Source organism: Zootoca vivipara, chromosome 9, assembly GCF_963506605.1.
Source record: "Zootoca vivipara chromosome 9, rZooViv1.1, whole genome shotgun sequence".
NCBI lineage: Eukaryota > Metazoa > Chordata > Lepidosauria > Squamata > Lacertidae > Zootoca > Zootoca vivipara.
Window position 1 is genome coordinate 26366157 of NC_083284.1, and position 20575 is coordinate 26386731.

At 42.9% G+C, this 20575-nt stretch overlaps 1 long non-coding RNA gene across 1 annotated transcript in view; it reads right to left on the reverse strand.

The window, feature by feature from the left end:
• Nucleotides 1-12556: 12556 nt before the first annotated feature.
• LOC132592680 (uncharacterized) overlaps nt 12557-20575 on the reverse strand; it is a 59759-nt gene continuing 51740 nt past the window's right edge. Inside the window, exons 2-3 of the long non-coding RNA XR_009558215.1 lie at nt 13278-13348; nt 12557-12601 (exon numbers count right to left, since the gene is read on the reverse strand). This is a non-coding gene — a long non-coding RNA (uncharacterized LOC132592680). The remainder of the gene's footprint in view (nt 12602-13277; nt 13349-20575) is intronic.

Genomic DNA, 20575 nt, shown 5'->3' on the forward strand with positions numbered 1-20575 from the left:
TGTATCTCATCCTTCATTGAAGAAGTTCAGCCTTGAAGAAGTTCGACATGTCCATTTCCCATTTATTCCCTCACAACAATCCCTTAAGCCTTAAACATTAGATAGTGGCTCTCTGAGGACCAGCCTAAAAGCCTTGGGCTGAGGCACTGTTTTCCCCATGCTATTTTCCCTGATCTAAATTCTCTCTTCTATTAGACTCACTGTGGAAAAAAGACAATCACAATAGAAGCACCCCTCCCCCTTACTCTAAGAAGAGCGTTGGGGTGCAAGGAGAAATGTCATTGCAGAAAAGAATTAGATGCTGCCTTCTGCACTCTGTTCTGACACGGAGACACCCACAACAGCTTCTAATGTGGAGGAAAAAAACATTGAGAGATCTAATCATCAGCATTTTCCCATGTCCTATCTACAGCCCAGGTATGCACAGGGAACAGGCACTAATGCAGATATTGTGCAGCATGAAGTAACTGGATACGTAAAAACATTCTCCTCTTGGAATAAAACACTATCCAGACCCATGAGTATTATTCAAAACTTTACTTGCAGAACTTTCTTCAAAACAGAACACACACACACATACACACACACCCAGTAAATTATGCACCCAAACAGTTCCATAAGATCATGTGCATGGCAACACAGGCTCAGCTTCTTAGAAATAACTTTACTTCTTCCAGAAATCAAAACTGTGTCTCTTTCCCATTCCAGCCTGTATTAGCCTGCATGTCACCTAAGGCTATGCAGGTCCTGGAGAGCTTTATTAACACATCTTACTTCCACTCTGGCTGGGAACAAGAGACCAAAGGCCAACTTGTAAGATAGTGATTTGCAATTGAATACCTCTCACAGCGACCCAGGTGGCGCTGTGGGTTAAATCACTGAGCCTAGGGCTTGCTGATCAGAAGGTCGCCGGTTCGAATCCCTGTGACAGGGTGAGCTCCTGTTGCTTGGTCCCAGCTCCTGCCAACCTAGCAGTTCAAAAGCACATCAAAATGCAAGTAGATAAATAGGAACCGCTACAGCGGGAAGGTAAACGGCGTTTCCATGTGCTTCTCTGGTTTGCCAGAAGCGGCTTTGTCATGCTGGCCACATGACCTGGAAGCTGTACGCCGGCTCCCTCGGCCAATAATGTGAGATGAGTGCGCAACCCCAGAGTCGGTCATGACTGGACCTAATGGTCAGGGGTCCCTTTACCTTTTGCCTCTCACATAAAGGTAAAACATTTAACCAATGCTGAAATGGTGGCATTCATGACACATTGCATAGTTTCTGCTGCAAGACATTAAAGCACCAACAAATCCACGGACACACATATCTCTCTAGCCTCACATGTACGAAAGACAAGATAATTGCTGGAGTATCCTTGCTGATAAACATTATGAAAGGCATCCAAGTTTCTGAAATATTTCCTCTGCTAGCTCAATGATATTGGGTAAGCTTCCCATGTAAAGTGAGCAGCAAGACTTTGACAGTCCATCCCATTACCGATTTGTCTACTGTCTTTCAGTGACAGGCTATTATTATTATTATTATTATTATTATTATTAGTGAGTTTCTTTCATCCTTTAGTGTTCTTATATGTATGAACTTCTTGCCTGCATTTAGAATTCACATTTCAAAACAACATTCCATGAGTTGAGAGCCATTATAAAACTGTGTGTAGGAAACTGTCAGAGGCAGACTTCTATCACTGTCTTTTTATATTATGCTGGAAGTCGCTCAGAGTGGCTGGGGCAACAGTTCGATGGGTGGGGTAGAAGTAAAATGTTGTAGTATTAATTGTTATGCCCTTGAATAATAGTTGTTAGGAATCATGTAGGTTGAGTCATGCTTTTGAGCATCCCATCTGGATGGGTACTGTGAGAACAGGATACCGTAGCAGATGAGCCATGGGCATGATCCAGCAGGCTCTTAAGTTATTAAAAGGCATGGGGCTGTGCACAATAGCACACTTGTGTGGCACGGTCTGAAGGGAACTGGTAAGTGTGGTTACCTGAATGGGCTTACAAGATGTCCCGTGATCAGAAACCCTGACGGGTTCCAGATCATGCAGAGTCTTGCCAGTCAGGATGGAGGGAGCAGGGCCAATGACTGATGCATGGCCTTGTATCTCCCACATTTTTATAGCCCTAATATTAGGCCACTCAGGAGGCTGATGCAGTGGGTGGAGGGCAGAGGCAAGAAGCTAGAGGACAGAGCCGTGTGTGTGCGCCTCCTGCCTAGCCCTGTGCCAGCCTGCTGCCATTAGATGTTATAGAAGATACTGTCCAATTACTGAAATAAGATTCAACAGCCAGCCTAGTACATGGAATGGGCAAAGGTTCCTCCTTGTCCTTTGCCACAGGCAGCAAAATGTCTTGGGCTTACCCTGCTGAATTCGGTAGAGTACCTGGGTGTAGAATTGAGCCTGCTGTGCACACTGAAATATGTATTTGTATTATTTGAGTATGGTGGGACATCTAGAGGGGGGAAATGGACTAAGCTGTTTCCCCCCAACAATGAAAACGTAATGTATTTTATCTTTCAGGGTCCTGTCTTGTTCTAACAAAAAGCACCAGTTACATACAGTTCGGAGGCATCTAAGCCCTATCTCTGCAGCTGGAGTATCACCTACTGGACACTTAGTCTGGATTCTACGTTTTGTCAGAGTTGGCATCAAGAATATAGAATTAAAGAAAGTCTGTGATATTGTATGTCATATCTGTACCAACTACTGAAAAATGTAATCAATAAAGTAAAAGAAGAAGAAGAAGAATGGAGAAGTGAAGGTGATGGTTTCTGCCAAGGTAAGTTATTTGACTTTGCTGGAGTCAAAGCCACAGAGGACTTGGATGGAAAAAATATTCACAATTTATTTCAAGGACATAAAAAACTCATTGTACTACACTCCCTACATTTTTCACTTTGTTGCCTGGATCCTTTGCCAACTGCTCACCTCACATTAACTGTGTTTTATCCGGATAAGACAAAGAAAGACAGATAGACAAAACATTGAGTATTCTTTCTTTTAGTAATGCTCAAGGATGTGGACATGGTGCCTGGATCTCTCAGAGCAACCACTTGCACTCTGGACCCTTGCTCCTTTTGGATGATAAAAACTAGCAGGGAGGGGACAGCTGGCTGGGTCAGGTAGGTGGTTAATATCTCATAGCAAGCAGGAGTATTCCCTGTCAGCTTGAAGGAAGCAGTGGTAAAGCCACTCAAGAAACCCTCATTGGATTCTGAAAATCAAAATAACTACAGGCTAGTTGCTAATCACTCCTTCTTGGGCAAGGTTCCTGAGTGGGTATGCCTTTCATCAGCTTTGATTGTGGCCCAGCTGCACCCCAGTCTGCACAGGGATAGCCTAATTACTGTTGTCTATGCTGCAATAACTTCTACATTAGATTACTGCAACACATTATATGTAGGGCTGCTTCTAAAGATGAATCATAAGCTCCAGCTGCTGCAGAATTTGGCAGCAGTGTTCCTCACCAAGATATCACACAGATCTTGGCCTGATTTTAAAAAAGGTGAAGGACCCCTGACAGTTAAGTCCAGTCGTGAACAACTCTGGGGTTGCGGCGCTCATCTCGCTTTACTGGCCGAGGGAGCTGACATTTGTCCACAGACAGTTTTTCCCGGTCATGTGGCCAGCATGACTAAGCTGCTTCTGGCGAAACCAGAGCAGCTCACATGGAAACGCCGTTTACCTTCCCACCAGAGCAGTACCTATTTATCTACTTGCGTTTTGACGTACTTTCAAACTGCTACGGTAGGTTGGCAGGAGCTGGGACCGAGCAATGGGAGCTCAGCCCGTCATGGGGATTCGAACTGCCAACCCTTCTATCGGCAAGCCCTAGGCTCAGTGGTTTAGGCCACAATGCCACCTGCGTCCCTCTTGGCCTGACTTTACTGCCTGTCAATTAGTTTTGGGGCCAAATTCAAAGTGCTGGTTTTGACCTATAAAGCCTTAAATGGCTCACTATCATAATACCTCAATACCACCTGAACCCACATGGACCCTGAGATTATAATCTGAGGCTCTTATTCGCGTGCCTCCCCCATGAGAAGTCCGGAGGGTGGCAACACGAGTACGGGCCTTTTCTGCAGTGGCTCCCCATTTGTGAAATGCTGTCCCCAGGGAGGTTCAGCCGGCACCTTCATCATATCCCTTTAGGCACCAGGCAAAAATGTTTCTCTTCAGCCAGGTTTAGGAGCTGATTAACATTTTATACCTCTTTTGAATGTGTTTGGAGGAAGATTTATTGGTTCGTGGTTTTTGTTTTTTTATCATGTATTTTGTGTTTTTAGGTTGTACTTTATTTGTGAACCACCCTGAGACCTATGGATTTAATATATAAACAACTTAATTTTCACATTTGTCTGTAATATGGGTTAAAATTCTAACAGCTTGCATTTGCCCATTGAGAGTTCTCTAGTATACAGAGGGTTCAGTCGCAATGGGTGCTGCTTTGCCAAACCATTCACTGATGCACTGGTAGAGCAGAACCCTGCAGCCAGCTGGTTTCCTCCATCCGGTGAGCAGGGAGTGCAATCCTGCTGATGTCTGCTTCTCATATCACGCCTCTTCACCAATTCTCTCAAAATGCTTCCAATTTTTAACAATAGTCATATGTGATGCTTTTTTAACATATTATTTAGCAATACCTTCTACATTCAGTCCATCCTATATCCCCAATATGCCATAACAGCTACAGGCTAGATTTCTTCTTTCACAATGAAATTAATTTCAGTGAAGTAATGAAACAACTTCCGCTTTCAAGAGACTGGAGAATTGTTCTGGTTTGACACATGTGCTTCCATCTATCACCACCAGAGGGTAATGTCTGACAAACTGTGAGCCTATGTAACAAGCATCTGATGCAGGATTAAATCTTTGAAAGAAGTCTTTTTTTCTGTGCACCGGACCACATCGTCTACAATGACACCACAGGGCCAGTTTAAACATATAATATGCCTCCTTGCCCCTCTCTGCTTCCTGGAGAATAAAATATAGTTTTCATAGCTTTCAGACAATATTGAGTTGAACAAGACAAATGTTAAGTGGATTTGTAGCTGGTTGGCAGATCGAACCCAAATGGTTCCTCGTCATCTTGGGGAAAAGTGACCAGTGGGGTGCCACAGGGTTCTCTTTGGGGCCCATTGTTGTTCAATATCTTTATAAATGACTTGGATGAAGGAATTGAAGGGATGTTTATCAAATATGTAGATGACACCAAACTGGGAAGGGTAGCTAATGCTGTAGAAGACAGAATTAGAATTCAAATTGAGCTTAACAGAGTGGAGAACTGGGTCCAAGGTAGCAAAATGAATTTCAGTAGGGACAAATGTAAGGTTCTGCACTTAGGCAGGAAGAACCAGATGCATAAATATAACATGGAGACACCTGGCTTACTTGCAATACATGTGAAAAGGATCTAGGGGTCATAGTGGACTGCAAGTTTAACATGAGTCAACAGTGCAGCAGAAAAGCTAATGCTATTCTAAAAGGTAAAGGTACTCCTGACCGTTAGGTCCAGTCACGGACTACTCTAGGGTTGCGTGCTCATCTTGCTCTATAGGCCGAGGGAGCAGGTCCGCAGACAGCTTCTGGGTCATGTGGCCAGCATGACTAAGCTGCTTCTGGTGAACCAGAGCAGCACACGGAAACGCCATTTACCTTCCTGCCAGAGCGGTACCTATTTATCTATTTACACTTTGACATGCTTTCAAACTGCTAGGTTGGCAGGAGCTGGGACTGAGCAACGGGAGCTCAGCCCGTCGCGGGGATTCGAACCGCAAACCTTCTGATTGGCAAGCCCTAGGCTCTGTAGTTTAGACCACAGTGCCACCCACGTCCCTCTAATGCTATTCTAGGCTGCATCAACAGAAGTATCGTGTCCAGATCAAGGGAAGTAATTGGTCACCTCACAGTTTTGCTTCTGTTGTGTCTGGTTTGTGTTAGGTAACATTGCTAGGTTATTTGTTTCTTTTGTTAAGCACAAAAGTGAAATGCTGGTAACTTGCTTGTTTGCTTTTTAAGAATGCAACCATAAACAAATTTATTAGAGTGTAAGCCAAAATGAACACCTTTCTTCCGAGCAAACATCACAAGAATGTGTGAGGCTGAGTAGATGACGTATGTTAGCAGCCAGGACAATAAACTACAATACTACATTTCTCATGGGCTGCCACATGGAAGATGTTGCAAGCTTATTTTCTCCTGCTCCAGAAGCTAGCACCCAAACCAATGGATTCAAAGCAGATTCCAACTAACCATAAGAAAAAACTTTCTGACAGTAAGAGTTGTTCAACAGTGGAACAGTCTTCCTCATGAGGTTGTGGACTCTTCTTTCTTGGAGGTTTTTAAACAGAGATGGGATGGCTATCTGTCATGGATGCTTTAGCTGAGATTCCTGCATTGCAGAGGGTTGAACTAGATGACCCTCATGATCCCTTCCAACTCTACGGTTCTATGATTCTATTACCATATAGGATGTTTGTAATGTTGTAGAATAAATTTCATAATTCTTGTGAGCTGCAAATGGCAGGCTGCCAGCTGATTGACCAATGTCAATAGCCTTTGAGAGGCATTCTCCTGGTGGCGGGCCCAACCAGCCAATGGGGTCACTTGGGCCTGTTCCCAGGGATCAATAAATTGTGGCCTGCCCAATAATTTTCCTTGCCCTTTCTTTACCATACCTCCCACTCACCCTCTCTTAATTTGATTGTGTTTACTTGCACTTTGACCTTGCTATGGACCAAGCTGGCAGCTGTATTTGAGGCCGGGTAGGAATTTTTCCATTTGGCACATTGGCACCAGCCATCTGGTTTTTGCCTACTTCATAGCTATCATCACAACTTTGTAAGGTGATTAGGCATTGGGTAAGCCTAGATTAGGGGTCGGCAAACTAAGGCACGGAGCCCGAATGCGGCCTCCCAGGCTCGTAAATCTGGCCCGTGCCATGAAGCCGGAACCAGCTGTGAAGCCGAGACTCCCAGCGATGGTGACGTGAGGAAGAGACCAGGCGGTGGCAGCTCTGCCAATCAAATGCCATGCCTAGTTTACCTCAGCACAGTGTGGGGATGTCTCTGCCAATCAAATGCCGTGCCTGGTTTGATTGGCAGAGCCACTGATGCTCAGCCTCTTCCTCCTGCCGCCGCCACCACTGCCCTGGTGCTCCTGTGGGCCAGAGAGTGGTGTGGACGAGCTCGCTCTGCCTATCCACTTCACAAGAAGAAAAAGCGGCAGTGGTGGTGGCAGCCCCTGGGAAAGTAAGTGCAGCGCCTTCTTTCACTAGGCGGAGAGGAAGCCCGTTTTGTGCCACTGCCACCAGCCCTTCAGTGAATGAGGCAGGCAGCAAACCAAGAAAGCAGCTGGGGCTGTGGTGTGTGGGGGGAGGAGGACTACCTGCCCCCCTCGCAGTGTGCATAGGAATTCGGTTTAATATTGGATTTTATATAGTCCAGCCCTCCACAAGGTCTCAGGGACAGTGGACCGGCCCCTGGTGAAAAAGGTTTGCTGACCCCTGGCCTAGATCTTGGCTGGAGGGGAGGTTGTAGCCTCTGCCTGCCCCTCCATGGGAAAGGTTAAAAGGATCCAGGAGGAGTGGCTTCTGTCTGACGCCCAGAGCGGGCTAGGGCCATACCACTCCTTCAACAGGGACCCTGCAGGGGTACCCCAGTTTGATGTAGGTCAGAGAGCACCCCTCTAAGATGTGGTTTACCATTAGATGCACTGCCAGCAGAAGGGTTGGAGTGGAATAGCCATGGCTTTACCCAATGTCTACACCAAACCATTCTCTACTTTAACCAATAAAAGTTGTGGCCATAATCAAGCCCAAACCCAATATGCTGTTGCCCTGTGTGATGTTCTTTCCCTTACAGAATTGTGGGGTCACGGGGACTTGGCAAACAACTGTTATGATCACAAACTGCAGCAGAGCATTTCTGCATAATAATGGTTCACATCTTTCTTTTTTCTGTGTGATTAATAAACTGGCCGCCTTGCCTGTTTGACCTGGCACTAGAGCTGCATGGGCTTACTACTGCCCTAGTTGCTAAAATTTGCAGGATTGCATTTACATCACTGCCATTTCCCCCACAATGGTGAGTACTTAACTTTTATGCACTTCTTCAAAGAGGTTTCAACAGGTGATTTAGAGAGGTTCAAAGAAACAAAATTGCCAGGAAATACCAATACCAGTTGCTCTGAAACAGCCCTGATAACTGCAAATGCAACAGGTAGTGAGGGTTGGGGCTGGGAAGATTGGACTAGATTCAAAAAACATTTACACATCAACAGCAAACACAAAAGGAGCAAAGAATTCGACAGGCAGCCCTGTTTAGGGAAGTTTTTAATGTGTGGCATTTTAATGTATTTTAATCTTTGTTGGAAGCCGCCTAGAGTGGCTGGGGAAACCTAGCCAGATGGGCAGGGTACAAATAATAAATTACTTTATTATTATTATTATTATTATTATTATTATTATTATTATGTCAGGATTGGCATAAGTTTCTAGCATAAACTCTAAGCTCTTGGTTTCAGAACCATCTATCCATGCCTTTATTATCTCATCTGCACAATGCACATGTTTTAGCATTTTTACGGAATTCAATGAGCACAAGAAACAGTGACCCTGCCAGCAAAATACAGAACAGAGTGCCTGAATGACTGTGTGGCCTACACACATTTTTTTGATTTCACTTGCTCCACTAAGGACACTAACATACAGTAGATGGCTTTTCTTGTGGTGCCCACACATTCTTTATTTCACATGGCAGGGCTGAGTGACCTCAACAATCCTCTTGATGGCATATTTGGTACCATAAACAGAAGAGGCCCTTTAGCCCACTTGCTTGCATCAAGAGCACAGTCCTGGTCTTCATACAACAACCTACCCACAATTAATTTTAAAAGTCTCTAAAATGCTGTTACTAAATATCAGTTCATTTCTACTGTTGCTGCAACCTTGAGGCAACAAGGTCAGGGATGTAGGATCTGTCTAAGTTGTGCTGAATTCCTATAAAGAGTTGCACTTGTGAGACTGATTTAAAGTATAGCATGGATGAATGAATGAATGAATGAATGAGGAAGGCTCCCTTCCCCAGTCCATACTGTCACCTCTACAAACTATTTCACTCCTGGATTTTTCTCCTGCTTTAGGTTATACCACAGGCATTGCCAACCTTTTAGCCCCAGGGACACATTTGAATTGTTGAGCATGGTGCTCTCCAACTTTCCCTGGTTCAGTCTCACCCAGATCAGCCCCCATGAAGAGTGAAATATAGTGAAATTGCCCACCAACACTTTGCTTTTGCAAGGGATCTGGGTAAAAGTTGGATCCAGGGGAATTCATCTGAGCCTTTAAAAGTGCATAGAGCTGAAAGAGGAAAGAACATGACTCTTCCAACTTCCTATTTCAGCCGTGTGTACTTTTCAAAGGAGAAAAAGGTAACTACTCTCAGACTGACATTACAGTGAGTGAGAGGACTCAAGACGCTTCATGGACACTAGGGGAAGACCTCAAGGATGCCACTGTGCCCATGGAAACCACCTAGGTGACACATATACCCAGTGACAGAGTCCTGCCATGAGAAAAATTGCTGGAGAGCTGTTGGTGAAGGGGAAATTTGTATGCGAAATGGGATTTGTACCACTTTTCTACCCACCCATGCTACATTTGAAATCTATCACACACTGTATTGGAGTTTGATAATGAGAATGACAATTCTATTCACAGTCTTTTGTGTCTGGTTTGTTTATGAGCTAAACATGTATTTTAGGTAACATTGCTAGGTCATTTAAGTGAAATATCTTGCTTGTTTGGTTTTTAAGAATGCAACCATAAAACGGGTTCTCCATTCATGGAGAGCACGAGTTGTGGAAGGGTTAACAGGACAACCACTGGGGTTGCTGGGTAGGTTAGGCAAGATGGCCACTGGGTGACTGGGCATATTTTGTGTTGCTGGGGGGGGGGGGAAGTCATGTTGCAAGTTTTGATTGACAGCCATAGCCTTTATAAACTCCTGTGTGCTACTGCTGGTTTCACTTTTGCCAAGTGCAATGGATTTCCCGCCCGCCCGCCCGCCCCCCTTTTAAGGGCTTATTGCGATTGACATTGCTATGCCTGTCATTGGGTCGCCTGCTTTGGAGCAGGGGCCTGGTAGGAATTTTGTCTATTTGGCTGATTGGCTGTTGCCATGTGGTTTTTGCCTACTGCGTAGCAAATCGTCACAACTTGTAAGGTTGACGGTTAGGCATTGGTTAAAGAATTGGCTGGTGAAGGGGTAAGGATGCGTCTCGACCTACCCCTCCAAATTGCTGCTGCTTATAGAGGTATTCCGTTAAAGGAATCCTGGGGCTCGAAGGGCTCTCGCCCCCCTGCAAGGGGAATTGGGCCATACAAGAGCAACAAGCCTCGGGGAACATTCGGGGAGAGGTTAAGGGGCCTCACACACAGCTCCAACCTCTCTCAGGGGGTGTTTACCTACTGACTTCCCTAGATGGTAGTGGAAGTCAGTGCAGATCTGTCCCAGGGCAGGGGACAGATGGATTAACCAATGCCTAAGCAACCACTCACATTTGGTTGTATTTTAAATAAAGTTGTGGCCAAAATAATGCCAAAACCTTTCATTTACGGTGTGATGTGTGAATTATTTGGGGGGGATGTCCTGTGACCTCGACACGCAAGCAAGTTTACTAGGGTATAAGCCAAAGTGAACACCTTTCTTCTGAGCAAACATCACAGGATTGTGTGATTAAAGGCTGAGTAGATGATGTATGTTAACAGCCAGAACAATCAACTACAGTGGAACCTCGGGTTGCGGACATAATCTGTGACGGAGGCACGTCTGCAACCTGCAGCGTTCGCATCCTGAAGCGCGGCGTCTGCACAGGCGCCGGCACGATTTGGCGCTTCTGCGCAGGTGCATAGTGTGATTTAGTGCTTCTGCACATGTGTGAGTGGCAAAACCCGGAAGTAACCTGTTCTGGCACTTCCGGGTTTCCTGCAGTCCGCAACCCGAAAACACATAACCTGAAGCGTCAGTAACATGAGGTATGACTGTACAATGCTACATTTCTCGTGGGCTGTCATGTGGAAGATGGAGCAAGTTTATTTTGTCCTGCTCCAGAGGCTAGGACCCAAACTAATGGATTCAAAGGAGATTCTGACGAAACATACCAAAAAAACTTTCTGACAGTAAGAGCTGTCCAACAGTGGAACAGTCTTCCTTATGAGGTTGTGGACTCTCCTTCCTTGGAGGTTTTTAAACAGAGGTTGGATGGCAACTCCTGGGGCACCCGCACTCAAGCTTTTGAGGGCAGTGCGACTACCAAGAGAGACCTCTGGGTCTTACACAAAGAGCACCATGTAGAGTGCATTGCAATAATTCAAGCTGCAAGTTACCAGAGTACAGTGGCGAAGTCATTGCTGTCTAAAAGGGGGTGTAGCTGGCAGACCAACCATTGCAACTTGTAGCCATGTTGCACATTTGGTATGCAGTGATACGTCATGTGTACATGAGGCTATTACAAAAGTATGCAAACAATTCAGTTTCACAATCCAATGGGAGCACTGCATAATTTATGTGCAGATAAATCTACAGCAGAGGCTGTACATTCCTACCAGCCTACTTAGGCTAGCAGACAGGAAAATACATGGAATACATTCTTCATTGTGTGCTTTCTAAGACTGTGAGAGTCAGCCTTTGCACTGCCTACTTCTGGGAGTGGAGAAAGAACTTCTATGAACTGAGCTTTCAAAGATTCTAAAGGCAGGGGTGGACAAGCTGTTTCTCCTCAGTTATCTTCAAATGTGATTTCTCAGAAATTAGAAGATAAACTAGAAGAAACCCTTTAACCATCTAGTTCAGGAGCCTGTTAAAATACTGTATCAGCCATAATGGGCAGGAATCAAGAAGGCATGTTGTTGGCCTCACTGCCGTAAGCATCTTTTTCACATCCTTGGGCTGCAACAATAGGAACTGATCACACTAGGTGTAATTTGATGACGCTGCCAGGGCCTGCTATAGACTTGAACCAATTCTGGCCTCAAGTTCAGTATGGATCTGCGTGATTGACTGGTCCATCTTCAATGATACCACCCTGTTCTAGGCCAGCCTGTTTACCAGTCTAAATATCTCTACTGGGCGATTCACTGAGAACTCAATAGAAACAAAGACCCAGGATCAAAACTTGGGGGGGGGGCAAGCCATGGCCGTTCAGGTTGTGACATTTCAGCACGGAAAAGGCGAATGTAACCAAAATTTTAAGAAAATTATATATAATTATAGCAGTGCTTTATTACGGTAGTTATTACAAACAATTATATGCTTGAATTTTTTTAATTTTTATTCTAATTACATGTCTTATACCAATATCATTTTTCTTGGGTTTGAAGAAAACTTGTTCCAAACTTTCGTTTCAATCCAGTCCTGATTTTCCTTGAAGAATTTCTGATAGACGCTCATCAAACACAACCCAGTCAGTCTGTCCTCTCCCATTGTACTTCTGAGCCAGGTCTTTACCCTTTAAAATTTAATTTTCTACAGAAATTACTTACCTTACCTTTTTGGAACCAGTTTCTTATATCCATTTAGGCAGCCTCGATGTCTTCTAAATGTAAATAAGAAGGTAAACTAATAGCGGGCGGCTCAGTTTAGTGACGCGGAACTCAGGAGACCCCTCTAGAAGATTCCCTCTTCTCTCTGCTAGAGCCCGCTAGAGACCTCTCCCTCCCTTGAATCCCAATGGCAGGCTGACATAGATTCCTCTACCAGTTGCTAGGTGGCTCTAGATACTTCTCAGTTTTTAAATCATTTCAGTGTGGTAAACAACTGATTATTCGCCATCACCCTACCTAATTTTGTTTCATTTCATCACTTTATAACCATTTTTTAAAAAAATTGCTTCATGGCGGGGCAGCTGCCCCCCTGCCCCTTGCTTGGTACGCCCATGAACAAAGATATATGCTTCCTTTGCTACCATTGTGGTAGGAACAGCTATGTAGTCATACCTCTGTCAGATTCCCACCGAGACCTAAAACACCTGTACTCTAGCTGATGTCCAGTCTATTCCATTGCCTACAGCTCCTCAGTAAACCAATGAGCCTCCTGAAGTGTCCATGGCCAGAGAGAGCAATCAATAACCCTTTCAATCTCACTGTTCCACAGTGAAACGAAGAGTCTGCAGGGCAATGGATATGGGACATAATATTGAAATGGCAGCATCAGAAAGACTGTGGAATGTAGATTTGAAATTTACAGAGTGCTACACGATAAAAGAAAATTACCTGAAAATGATGTTTAGATGGTATCTGACTCCTAGTAAGTTAGCAAAAATGTATAGATCAGAACCAGATATCTGTTGGAAGTGTAAAGAGAAAGGGGGTTAATTTTTCCATATGTAGTGGTCATGTAAGGTAGCAAAACATTTATGGAAAATGATTTATAATGAGCTTTAAAAATGTTGAAGATAACCTTTAGTTAAAAACTAGAAGCTTTTCTCTTAGGTTCTGAGGAACCCAAATACTGTAACAGAATAAATTATTTATGTATGTGACTCCATGCCCATAGATGGAAAGAAGAAGCAATTAATGGAGTATGCCTAAATGGCAAAACTTACCGGAAGAATAAGAAATCAAGAACAGAGACTTTTTAGTACAAAATGGGGAAAATTTGTGGACTATTTGAAGAATTATTGTAAATCATTAGGATTAGCAGGATTGATGTAAAAATGTGCAGAAAGAATAACTTTAAGGGAATATCAAAGGAAAATTGGTAGATAGGTTTGAATTGGATATGCGGTGGTAAAAGATATAAAATAAGTAACCACAGAAAGGTGGGGAGGGGGTCGATTTGAGGATGTGATTCTCTTTACTGAGTTTGTAATTCTTTGTTAAAATATTTGTAAAATTGGAACATGAAACTAAGAGTCTGTATCCTGTGCATGTTTAGATGGAACTAGGACACTCTAATCCCATTCATGCTTAGGTGGAAGTAAGCCTTCTGCGACTTACACTCAGGCAAGTGTCTGAGAGTCTAAATCAGGCACCCCCAAACTGCAGCCCTCCAGATGTTTTGGCCTACAACTCCCATGATCCCTAGCTAACAGGACCAGTGGTCAGGGAAGATGGGAATTGTAGTCCAAAACATCTGGAGGGCCGAAGTTTGGGGATGCCTGGCCTAAATGGTAAGCATGCAAGACTATTTTTTAACTTTTTGTTTTGAAGATGCAATCCATCAACAGAAACAAAGGAGCCATCCATACTTCTCATTACAATTAGAGATATTTATCTTTGAGAAGCTCTGAATGGCACAGGTTTCTCAGGCTGCCTCCTATTTCAGGTGGCCTCTTCCCAGAGCCTCTTCTCAGAGCAGAGACTTGTTTCATGCGAACTCAGACCACTTTCTTCAAATGTTAATAAAAATGGATATTAAATGTAGTATAATAATATACAGTTTTTTAACAATGCATTTTTATATGCTGTTTTCACTAATAGATGCATTTTATGCACACATTACCCTAGTATATGCATTTGTTGTACACATTACTTGCATAGAGAACTTTGTATGGCAAAAATCAGAGAAGTGAACACTTTAAAGGATGGCAGAGTCCTGCTTCAGAAAGTGTGAATCGTGTAGATTTACCTACAAATGAGAACTGAATTTAATTTCTCCCCCATCAATGGCAGCAACTTAACCTCTTTTTTTCCCCTCACAGTTTGGTGTTTCCTCTTGTTTCCGCTGCCACTACAAGTGGTGGCAACAGCAAGTATGTTGGCAGCTTGCCCACCATTTTCTGCATTCTTTGCAGTGCCCCGGAAAGTTGCATTTGTGCATGGGGAATGGTAGAAAATAATTATGGAGAAAATTATGCAAAATGGTCTCCTTGGTGGAAGTGAGGTGGGGAGATGAGAAAAATAAGAAACTCAGAAATTATCTCAGAAATACATCTTGGAAATGGCAGGGGCGGAGCTGAGCAAAATAAGAATCCCAGAACTCTTGTCAGAAATACATCATCTGGGAAATTTCAGCTCAGCTCTAGTCTCATTCTGGCTGCTTGCACTTTGTTTAACTTTATCTCCTAACAACCTTCCCCCTATAAAAATTACATATATCAAGGTTACAAGGACAAATTAACCCAGGGGCTATTGGCCAGCTTGATTCTGACAATGCAATAGAAGCTGGAATCCAACCGCTGTTTTCATTCAGAGACAGATAATAGTCCCAGCGGCTCTGCACAAAGAGATCTGTGCTCAGTCTCTGGAGCAGTTTCTAGAGTTCATTGTGTTGCATGGGCAACACATGTCAGCTCGCATTAAGCATAAGTGCTAGCTTCCAAAAATGCTCTGGGGAGCACTGCTTACAAACTAAGACTGTTGGCCCTGTCCACTTTTTCCTTTGATATATTTCCCAAGGAGTGTTACTTCATTATGAACTTAGATTCCATAATCAGATGAAAGTGGAAGCAGGGAGAAAATCCTACTCAAATGATTAATTACCATAACTATTTGTTTTTCACATGCATGGGGGGGGGGGAATAATAATAATCTGCTGTGAGTGACCCAAAGGACATGGCATATATATATATATATATATATATATATATATATATGGTCAAGATGAAGTTATTCACAAGTATTTTCCCAGTAGTAGTAGTAATAATAGTAATAATAACAATAATAACAATAATAACAATAATATATTATTATTATTATTATTATTATTATTATTATTATTATTATTATTTATACCCCACCCATCTGGCTGGGTTGCCCCAGCCACTCTGGGCGGCTTCCAACAGAAGTATTAAAATACAATAATTTATTAAACATTAAAAGCTTCCCTAAACAGGGCTCCCTTCAGATGTCCTCTAAAAGTCTGATAGTTGTTTTTCTCTTTGACATCTGATGGGAGGGCATTCCACAGGGTGGGTGTCACTACCGAGAAGGCCCTCTGCCTGGTTCCCTGTAACTTGGCTTCTCGCAGCGAGGGAACCGCCAGAAGGCCCTCGGCACTTCATATATTTTATTCCCCATACCAATTTTTCTCACCCCCATACTCAGTTCTAAATTCCATCATTTCAAAGCGCTTTTTTTTTAAAAAAAGAAGTTATCAGGGCACTGTTACATCTGATAGCATGTAAAGCATGGGCTGCAACTTAGATGCTTTCTCTCTGTTAATGAGTTTCAATTGTTTATTATTATTATTATTATTATTATTATTATTATTATTCCTACTACTACTATTACTACAATTAAGCATTTCAAAAATCATGTATCTTGCAGCATAATACCAACAACTAAATAAAAATCAGGATTCATTATTACCTTAACATATTGAACTAGGCCCAAAATAGTAAAATGAATTTCAATAGGGACAAATGTAAGGTTTTAGACTTAGGCAGGAAAATACAACTGCACAAATATAAGATGGGGGACACCTGGCTTATTAGCAGTACATGTGAAAAGGATCTATGGGTCTTAGTCGACCACAAGCTCAGCATGAGTCAATAGTGAGATACAGCAGGAAAAAAGTGAATGCTCTTCTAGGCTACATCAACAGAAGGAGAGTGTCCCAATCAAGGTAATTCATAGTCCCACACTATTCTTGGTCAGTCCACATTTGGAGTACTGTGTCCAGTTTTGGACACCACAATTTTAAAAGGATAATGACAAGCTGGGAATGTACACTGCAGGATAACCAATATGAACAAGAGTCTGAAAACCAAACCTTATAAGGAATGGTTGGGTATGTTTAGCCTGGATAAGAGGAGACTGAGCGAAGATATCATAGCTATCTTGAATATATCAAGGGCTGTCACATGGACGATGCAGCAAGCTTGTTTTATCCTGCTCCAGAGGGTAAGGCCCAAACCAATGGAGTCAAGTTACAAGAAAGCAGCTGTTCGACAGTGGAACAGACTCCCACGAGAGGTGGTGGCCTCTCCTTCCTTGCAGGTTTTTAAGCAGATGTTGGATGGCCATCTGTCATGTATGATCTAGTTGAGATCCTGACATTGCAGTAGGTTAGACTAGATGAATCCTGGGATCCCTTCCAACTCTACAGTTCCATGATTGTACGAAGCACTGAAGATGGAAAGGAAAATCCACAGATGAGTCTTCTACTTCTTCTTCTTTTTGAAGGAAGGTAATTAATTAACCAAAAAATCCAAAATTACATAGCAAAAAGCAAAAAAAAAGAGAGCAGGTGTGATGCAGCAAGAATGCTTCATTTACTGGTCTTCAGCATAGCGTGTTCTAGCCATAATGAAAAGAACTGGTCTTTGAAAGGTCTTCAGCATAGCGTGTTCTAGCCATAATGAAAAGAACTGGTCTTTGAAAGGTCTTCAGCATAGCGTGTTCTAGCCATAATGAAAAGAACTGGTCTTTGAAAGGAACATTTGAAAAGATGTTTAGCAGTTTAATGAAATGCTCACCACACATTTACTTCTGAGGAGATTGACACTCTGAGCCCACAGGGATGTAGTAGATAAAAGTATTGCAATTAGAGGTGGTGCACCAAGGTTCAAATAATTGCAGTTCCTTTAAGAAAGCAGATTCAAGCATGAAGTTTGGCAGTTCCAACCTGATTACATTTTGCCTCTTGATTTGAGCAGCTGCTTATGTCTAAGATGCTTGTGCATTGCCTTTTTTTTAAAAGTCTGACAGATCATATGAGAATTATACATAAAAACATATGGAAAAAATAAACAGTAAAAAAGTATATCATGTGCATAATACATATAAATGCATATTGTCCTGTGCAACACTATCTTTCTAAAGCCTGATTCTGTTAATACTTAACACATAAGAATTTTTATACAATTGTATGCTTTGATCTCTGTGTCCATTTATGTGATGGTTACTGCAGGAAACCTGGAACGAATATGTGAATAGACGCGGGTGGCGCTGTGGGTTAAACCACAGAGCCTAGTGCTTGCTGATCAGAAGGTCGGCAGTTCGAATCCCTGCAACGGGGTGAGCTCCCGTTGCTTGGTCCCAGCTCCTGCCAACCTAGCAGTTCAAAAGCATGTCAAAGGGCAAGTAGATAAACAGGTACCACTACAGCAGGAAGGTAAACGGTGTTTCCGTGTGCTGCTCTGGTTCGCCAGAAGTGGCTTTGTCATGCTGGCCACATGACCTGGAAGCTGTACGCCGGCTCCCTCGGCCAAAAACGTGAGATGAGCGCCGCAACCCCAGAGTCAGTCACGACTGGACCTAATGGTCAGGGGTTCCTTTACCTTTACCTTATGCATATAATATTATACATATCATAATGTGTACGATAATGGATATAGTATGTGAAAATTGATTGCATTTTTAGCAAGACCGGTTTTTTAAAATAGTTCACTTGTTGTCAAGAGCAAGGAATGAGAGAAACAAATCAGGGGAAAATATGTGCAGATAAGCTCAACCAGTGTCTTCCAAACCACTACGCTATTCTGAACTGGAAAATGGAAAGCATAATGCTGGTGGTCAACAAAAGAGATTTAAAGACTCCCTCAAGGCAAATAAAAAAATGTAGTATAAACACTGAAAATTGGAAAACACTGGCCTGCAAGAGCTCCAATTGGAGAATAGCCTTTACCAAGGGTGTCGTTGACTTTGAAGATGCTTGAGCTCAGGATGAAAGGGAGAAATGTGCTAAGAGGAAGCCACGTTTGGCAAACCCTCACTGTGATTAGCTTCCACCCAATAACCTATGTCCCCAATGTGGAAGGATGTGTGGATCCAGAGTTGGCCTCCACAGTTACTTAGGGACTCACTGTTAAGACCTTGTTCATGGAAGACAATCTTACTTGGCTACGAGTGATTGTCAAAGAAGAAGAAGACACCTACTGACTGGCAGCAGCTCTCCAGGGTTTCAAGTAGGTTCCCTCCCAGCCCTACTCAGAAATGCTGGGGATTGAATTTGAGACCTTCTGCATTCAAAGCAGCTGCTTTACTACTGAGCCATGGTCCTTCTCAAAGCACTGTGGCAACTTCATTGAAATATGCCCCACAGCTCTTGAGACAGCTGATGTGATGACAGGAGCTTTCCAGCAGCAATGACAGGAGTGCATATGAGCCTGCCCTAAGACACAGACCTGTGTATTTTTTGTTGCTGTTGAAAATATGATATTGTTAGTGAGGAAGATTGCAGAATTGGAGGCTCTGTACTGTTAGTTCAGATTCTCTAGAAATAGCATTCAGCTATAAGCAAAAAATAGCTACCCTGTTTACCAGTTCAGACTGCAAAACTTTGAACTAGCCATGTAACTATAGCATTAACACTGGCAGCAATTAAAAGGTGATGGTGCCTCTCTGCATGCCATGAAAATTCTGCTGTCCTGTTATAAAAAGCATGGGATCAGTCAAGGCTGGCTTCCCACCTCAGTCGGCAGCTTTGTGTCCAGTTTCTGTCCTTTCATCACCTTCAAGAAACTCTATATGCATCCTTGTTGGCATCCTCATCCTCAGTGACGGATTACCAAATAGGTAGAGTAGGCACTAGCCTATGGACCCCATGCCTTTTAGGAGGCCCAAAACAACAGATCCAAATAAGATTGATTTGATCTTAAAATTGGTTTATTAAAATTGTTGATTGGTAAAATAAATAAAAAAGTATTAGGAGATAATTTGAAAAGCCCTCCCCTAAGATTTCAACTGTCTAGTGGCCTCCACAGGGTTTAATCCAGCACTGCTCCTTCTGTCCAACATGTTCAGGCAGATCTCTGCAGTCATCTCCTCTCATTCACTCATTTGTTCATTCATCATTCATCTGCATTGGCATGCAACTGAAATTTTCACTTTTAAGTGTTTATTTTATTGAAATATGACTTTGTATCTTGAAAGCTCATATCTCTGCAGCTGATCTTTTAAATCACTTTAGTTGGAAGACGGTGTTAAAACAAGACACTTACTTGCTAGCATTTAACTAAATTCAGGGCTCCTACAACAGCAGACACTCTCACACTCCTTACAGCTGACTGCCCTGGACTTTGCTGCAGTAATAAATCAAACGATCCCTTGCCTTTCAGCAAAAATAACCTTGAACTGTATGATGGTTGGTTATCTACCCTGAGAGCTTCCAAGCTTTATTCTGCTCTCATCAAATTGGATTATATGTTAGCTCATCACACATCTTGGGTTATCATTTTTAAAGGTTACTTTCCTTCCTGGAAAAAGTAATTGCTTTTAAGCTGTCTTTCCTACTCCCGGCCCTGCAAACTGTACAGTTGGTGGAGGACTACTTCATATGCTACCTGGAGCAGCACGCTTGCCTGAACAGCTTGTGGGAACATCTGCAACTTGAGCTTGCTTGGGAAGGGAGAATTGTGTGAAGCCATTGTTTGTGCAATTCACTATTCACTTTCGCAGAACTTATCAGGTGCAGTGTGGGAGGAACCTTGGAACTGTAACAAATATAGGCTGCCCCAGGTAATAATAATATGACTGAAAGTAATTTTTATTATTTACATGCACACCTGTATTTTAAATTGTTTTTGCTTCAGCCTCCACCCTTCTCCTTCTTCCATATTTCACCCATAGCTGCCAAGTTTTCCCTTTTCTCGCGAGGAAGCCTATTCAGCATAAGGAAAAATCCC